Consider the following 6,513-nt stretch of genomic DNA (forward strand, 5'->3'; position numbering starts at 1 on the left):
GATCAAATATTTTTTAAAAGCGCCAGGGAGCCACTAAGGGAGCGCCAAAGGAAACATACAGCTCCAGGGCCGCTGGTTGCGGACCCCCGACTTAATTAAACTCACTTGCTTGTATTTTGCGTTTACTTAAACATAACTGAATGGTCCTCCCACATGCTCCCCTCATTAACGATTGCAATTCGGCAAAGCACGTATTTACTCATCGGAAGACAGTTTATGTAGAATAAAAACAAAGATAATTTGTGTAACAAGTTTATTTTATTTACCAAATAAATAATATAAACGTTTGTCTCAGCATCGTCTTCCCCCACTTGCAGTAAACCAAGTGTTGCTTATTATAGGTGGCAGTGTAGGATTTTGCAGACTTCATCTGTTCTAAAATTAAAGGCTTGACCGAGGATAACATTTGCTAGTGTACAGCAACAATGTTAGCAAGCCATGATCATATATTTTTATTTTACTAGTGACTAAGGATTGGAGCCAAAATTGGCAAGGCAAGATCAGTCTTTCCCAAAAGTTTTTATTTTTATTTTTTGTTCTTCGTGCAAAAATGTATATATGGCGTACACAATTTCGAATGATCGAAAACATATAAAATACAGGGAAATATATCCATCCATTATCTGCACCGCTTATCCTCATTAGGGTGGCGGGGGTGCTGGAGCCCATGCAAATGGTTTTGATGATATAAATTGTACATTTCATACGCATATATTCTAATATGAAAGAGAGCCTGAGTATTATGCCAGACTGTGCCTGACCAACGTATTTAAAATTAAATGCAACACCAGGTGTTATAATGTTAAAACCAGCAAACGTTATTCATTGAAAAAACATTTAATTTCAAACTGTTGAGAATCGTTAAGCTCTTTTGTTATAGACTTTGCAGTTGACCACGGAGTATACTTCAAAAATGCACATAATATTCATTTGATTTACTGTTCTACTCTTTTGTTTCAGTTATTTTTTTGACATTTCTTTGTTTTGTTTTTTTAACCCTTGTTTGTTTGTGACGTTGTACCTGTCACGTGACGTGGTGGAGTGAAAGGGGTGACCGGACCAGAACGGAGGCAGGAGGCAGGAAGGGAGAACTCATATGCGTTGACGATCATAAGTTTTATTTAACAAAATAAAAGTCGCCCAATACTCCGGGACCAAAACAGAACAATACAGAGTTCCTCCGGCACGAACTCAACAGGACAAGGCATAACAGACGGAAAATGTTTAAACCTAAAACAGGACAAGGCATAACAGACCTGGGATTGTGTAATGAGCCAGCGCCCGCCAAACCCAAAATCCAGCCTTAAATAGCAGACCAGCAATCAGCTGATCTGCTGCAGCTGAGTTCGGGGGCGCGGCAGACTGGTAGCCATGGCGACCGTGACAGTACCTCCTTTTTTTATTAAATACCATTCCTCTTTTTGAGGACCGAATCCTACCTCTAGTTATATTCTACCCCACATAGGTCTATCAGCCCCAAAACTTAACACGAAATAACCTGTCCTTAGTTTTCAGGAATACATTTATACTTAATTTTAATGTACTATGTATTTGCCTGTCCCTAAAAAGGGGATATAGGTTTATTGATGGATTAATGTTTTCACTGACAGAGCATTGTGTGAAATTGCTCTTAGATAGGGCATTTTATGTATTTTTTTTGTCTGCAGTATGTTCAGTAGAAGATGTATTTATCATCATAGTCATTTTCTTGGGTTTATAATCGTTTGCCCACAGGAACTAGACGTAATGTGAAATTTAAGAACAAAATGATAAATTATCAGATAGTGTCAATAACCTGTGACTAGTCGACTGTCAAAATAGTCGTTAGTAGTTGCAGCCCTTGTATGCAATAGAAAGAACATCCTTCTTTTTCTGGCTTACATCCTATAGTAATTAGAATTTCTGACTTGCTTGTTTACTTTTTCAGACTGCAAAGACAAATAACCTGTCTGTACAGGACTATTACAGGTTGGATCAGCAAAGTTAACCATAGTAAATGTAGTCACTTTATCAGGTCAATCCAATCAGTGCATCTCCTCAAAATTGGATACTATTGGGGGCTGGAGGAGCGTTAAACACCCACATTCACCTACCAATGTCTCTTGTCTTACCTCAGCAACAAGCACATCACATGGATTGCTTCTGGCTGAAGACTCGACTGCTTAACGTGATTGTGAAGTGATGTTGCCCACTGGCAAACAGAGTTAAAAGCATTAGCTGTGGACCTCTGGTCAAATGCTATCTCGCTGGCGACCTTGCAGGGGTGCAGAGAAGCCAAGTGTGACTCTCTTTTTCTTTTGTCCAACCTGCTCAAAATGCCGTAGAGCACAATATTGCCTCGAGCGCATGAAGACTTTTTCCTCTTTTTGTGGCACACAGAATGAAAGTGACGGTTGAAATATTACGAACTGGCTAAAATTATGTTATGTACCAATATTCTTAGCTGGTTTGATTTCAGAAAGATAAAAGTTTAGGATCCCATTAGTGACAACAATTTTGTTTTCTTGGGAAATAGAATAGAAGAAGAACATAAACATCATAAAAGTATGACTTTTCTTTCAACCTTTATTTACATTGCAGCAAAGTGACTTTCTAACTTAAATGTTTAATATTGGATAATAGAATTACCTCCTGAGGGGAAAATAAAGGTTCCTGTTTTCACGTTTGACCTTTAGTAAAAGTGCTGTTGTATTTTTGAAAGACAAAACAATGTGCCGCTTGACATTTATGCGCAGTTAGGGATAATTGTTCATCCTGAAGCTACTGATTCTTGTGTGTGTAAATGAGAATGTGTGCTTGTGAGAGTGAGTGGAGGGAGTGATAGTGAAAATTTCAAAGTAGGAGACAAACCCATTCATGTCTGCTTCATACTTTAAAAGACAGACAAATCACATTTTTTTCTGTCAATTTCAAGGTGAAAACAGTCTTTGGTTTTGTTGGGCATAATACAGACTGTAGAATGTCAAACCAAAAATCCATGTTTTCTGGGTGGTTTGGATGGATGGATGGATGGATGGATGGATGGATGGATGGATGGATGGATGGATGGATGGATGGACTGACAGATGACTGGATGGATGGATGACTGGACTGATGGATGGATTATGGATTGATGGAAGGGTGAATCCAGATCCATCAATGATGGATGGATGGATGAGGGAATGGCTGGTTGGATCGATGACTATATGGATGATTCAAAAAAAAAATTCAGAATGCAAAGTAGTGAGTCATCAATCACAGCAAACCCAAACATTTCTCATCCAGTTGATAGTCCAATGTTCTTTGAAATTGTGAACAGGTGACATCTCAAGCTCACGTCAAGCACGTGTCCCTCAGTGTTTTTGCAACTGTATCTTCTATTTTTGAAGTTTTGCAAGTGACACCAGGATAGTAATTATTACAATTATGTATTGATTGAATGGTTGCATTGTGGTATTGTCAGCATTTGCCTGCATAATTGTGGGACCTCAGACGGGTTAATTGCAACCAACGAGAGCAGCTGGGCTATTATCCATCATCCTCCACTTTTCTTTCTGCGCTGGGCAACCGAACAGTGTCAGTCACCTTTGGGTTTAGCATCACAACACCTCATGTTGACTATAAAAACGGGAGAAACTCAAAACAGTCTCTCATTATTGATACTTTTCTCAAACTAGAGCTGAATTAGTCCGAACAAGTTTGACACAGTCAATCAAATCCCATTTATTTGTATTGTCCTAAATCACAGAGAGTGTCAAAGAGTATTTGACGTGTTGTAATTGTGGCCAGTGCCACAATTACAACACGTCCTGATCTGAGACCTACATGAGGGAATAGATGCACTATTTAAAAAAAAGAAAAACAACATGTTAAAAGTTAAAAACCTTTAGGACCAGGCCAATGCCTGTGCACCAATAGGCAAAACATAGTCAACATCAACAACATTTGTTATATGGGTTTATGGTGTGTTGAAGTCACTACCCGCTACAATTTGCATGTCAGACCTGGGGGCACCAGTCCAAAAAATATTCTTTGCACCTATTAAAATCTGTTACCAACAGCCAGAGCAGTTTCAGCTAACGTATTACGTTACAATTCTCAGGTTAAACTGTTTTGACCATATGAATCGCTCAAGTCATATTGTGCAAAATAAGTTACTCAAGCAGAGTGACAGAAGATTGTATTGAGCTGCTTGGAGTGGTCAATTCGCTGCAGTACGCAGTTTAGCCACCAGAGGGCCAATAAAGCAAATGTGTAATTTATTTTGTTGGCATTTATTGGGGATAACTTGACACAAAAACTTGATTTACACATTCACAAAAGCATCAAGTCCAACAGTGTAAACTTTCCCGAAAATTGGTTCCGCCGTTCTAAAGCCTTCAAATCACATACTCACACGGGAAAAATGGAAATTCACAAAGAAGTTAAGATTGGGTCTTAATTTATACTGTACAGCCCGCAACATTGTTAACATAATTTTACTTTAAAACTTTTATCTATCTATCTATCTATCTACCCTTGTGATATCTCTCGAGAGGGGTGACCGATAGCAAGACAAACACATATACAAAAACAAAGAAAATAAAAATAAAAAAATAGAAAAGGGAAAAGGTAGCAAAAAACCCACACAAAAAAGAAATTTGAACATGGCCAACCCAAATGCCCAAACACCCAAACAAGTTAACCACCTCGGCACCCAAGTTGGTCAATGTTTTCTACCCTCCAATGAAACGGGACACAAGAAAGCAGCCATGTGACTTGGGTCAGGATGACACAACACACTCTTCTGTTCAACAGCAGGGCCCGACAGCTTTCACTGGTTTACCCCTGCCGCATCATACAGGTGCCCTGCCCGTCCCTTAAACTTCTAACAACCACAAAAAGTGATTAAATTTGCATATATAGCTAGACATTGCTTTTGGATTATTTTCCTTCAAGTAAATCATGATTTTCCCCAAAAACTGAGGTCTTACACTTGAAATCTATCTAAGGTCCATCAGTTCTTAAAACTGTGTTTTCATGTGGGTGACGATGTTTGGAATAAAAGCCAGAAGATCAAGTGTAGAAAGATAAATTGTAATTTTTCTATAAGTTTTCTATATTACAAACCTTCAAAGGATATTGCATAGGATGCCATTCTGTTATTTTGACGATTATACCTCATTTTTCTTTGCTATTTTGACTCTAATGCATCATTTACATCATTTTTGCTGTTTTTTAATACCCACTCACTGTAGGGCAAATCTGCTTTTTTAAGATGAGAGATTTCAATAAAAGAAAGGGCTCGTGGGAGGGTTTTTGGAACAGATTTGAAAAGTGGCATTATAAGGGCTCTTTTACGATCTTCTCCTGTTCTCATGAAAATGTCAAAAATCATTGGTGTCTTCCCTCCTTATTCTGAGTATCTACAAAACTATAAACTTATCAATTAAAATTTCAGTTCGGCAGCAATGCATATCGTAAAGAGACGACGTTCACATTTCAGTTTCCTATGAAAAGAAATATCACAAAAGATAATTTTCAGGGGGGTGCGCCTGGTAATCCCGTGCACCTGGTAGTGCGGAAAATACGGTAACTGTTTATATTTCACCCCTTCCTAATCGCCAGAAATCGGCTAGTGAATGATGCCAACATATAGGACTGTTACATGGACATATGTGGCTCTCCAAAGCTAACAGAGCGCATAATTCTCTTAAAACATATCTTGCGACTTATTTTGAGGTTTTATGTTTTTGTTGCTGCTGAATGTTATTGAACGAAACCGAAAATATGTACATTGTGACATTTTGTTGTTGCTGTTGCTGCGAATCGTTATTGCACTTCTTTTCATTGGACTATTTTTGTCAGAGACCAGAAACAGAGACAGGACCCACTTGCACCTGTGGAGCAAAAACGTGATCGAGTTCAGAAAAAGGTTTGGAGCCGGGAATCAAACAGGAATCAGGACAGGAGAAAGTCAGGGTCAGTGTTCCCTCTAAGCTGCGCGCGTGCGCAATTGCGCACTGCTCGCACATTCTCAGCGCACAAGAAAATCTAGCCAGCGCACAAGGGTCCTAAACGGCTCTTCAGGTTGTTTTTGCTTCTTTATCCCAACACGACCAAATATTATGTAAAATTATGCACAAAATCACTTAAAGGAAGGGGGGAATAGAACAAAAAAGAAAAAAATTCCAAAATGAAAAAGTTGTGAAAAGCTGAGAAAAAAGGAAGAGAAAAAAGAAGGAAAAATGAGAAAAAAAGCCAGAAAAAAAGAAAAGAAAGAAATGTAGGAAAAAAATCTATAGAGAACAAAAGAAAAAAGTAACAGCTCGGAAAAATAAACACAATGAGATTTTTTTAAAGGAATTTTTTAAAAAGTAGAAAAAAACCACGGAAAAACGAAGAAAAAGTTTGTGTTGCATTCAAATAATTTCCAATTATATCAAGTGAATCTTGTTGTCAACATTGTACTTCCACTAAAACATGTGATTAAGTACAGTTCTGTATCTTACAACCGACTAAATAAGCCCCCAAAAATGTTAATATTATGCGACA

This window comes from Urocampus carinirostris, chromosome 7, assembly GCF_059441175.1.
Source record: "Urocampus carinirostris isolate Australia breed hairy pipefish chromosome 7, RoL_Ucar_1.0, whole genome shotgun sequence".
Taxonomy (NCBI): Eukaryota; Metazoa; Chordata; class Actinopteri; order Syngnathiformes; family Syngnathidae; genus Urocampus; species Urocampus carinirostris.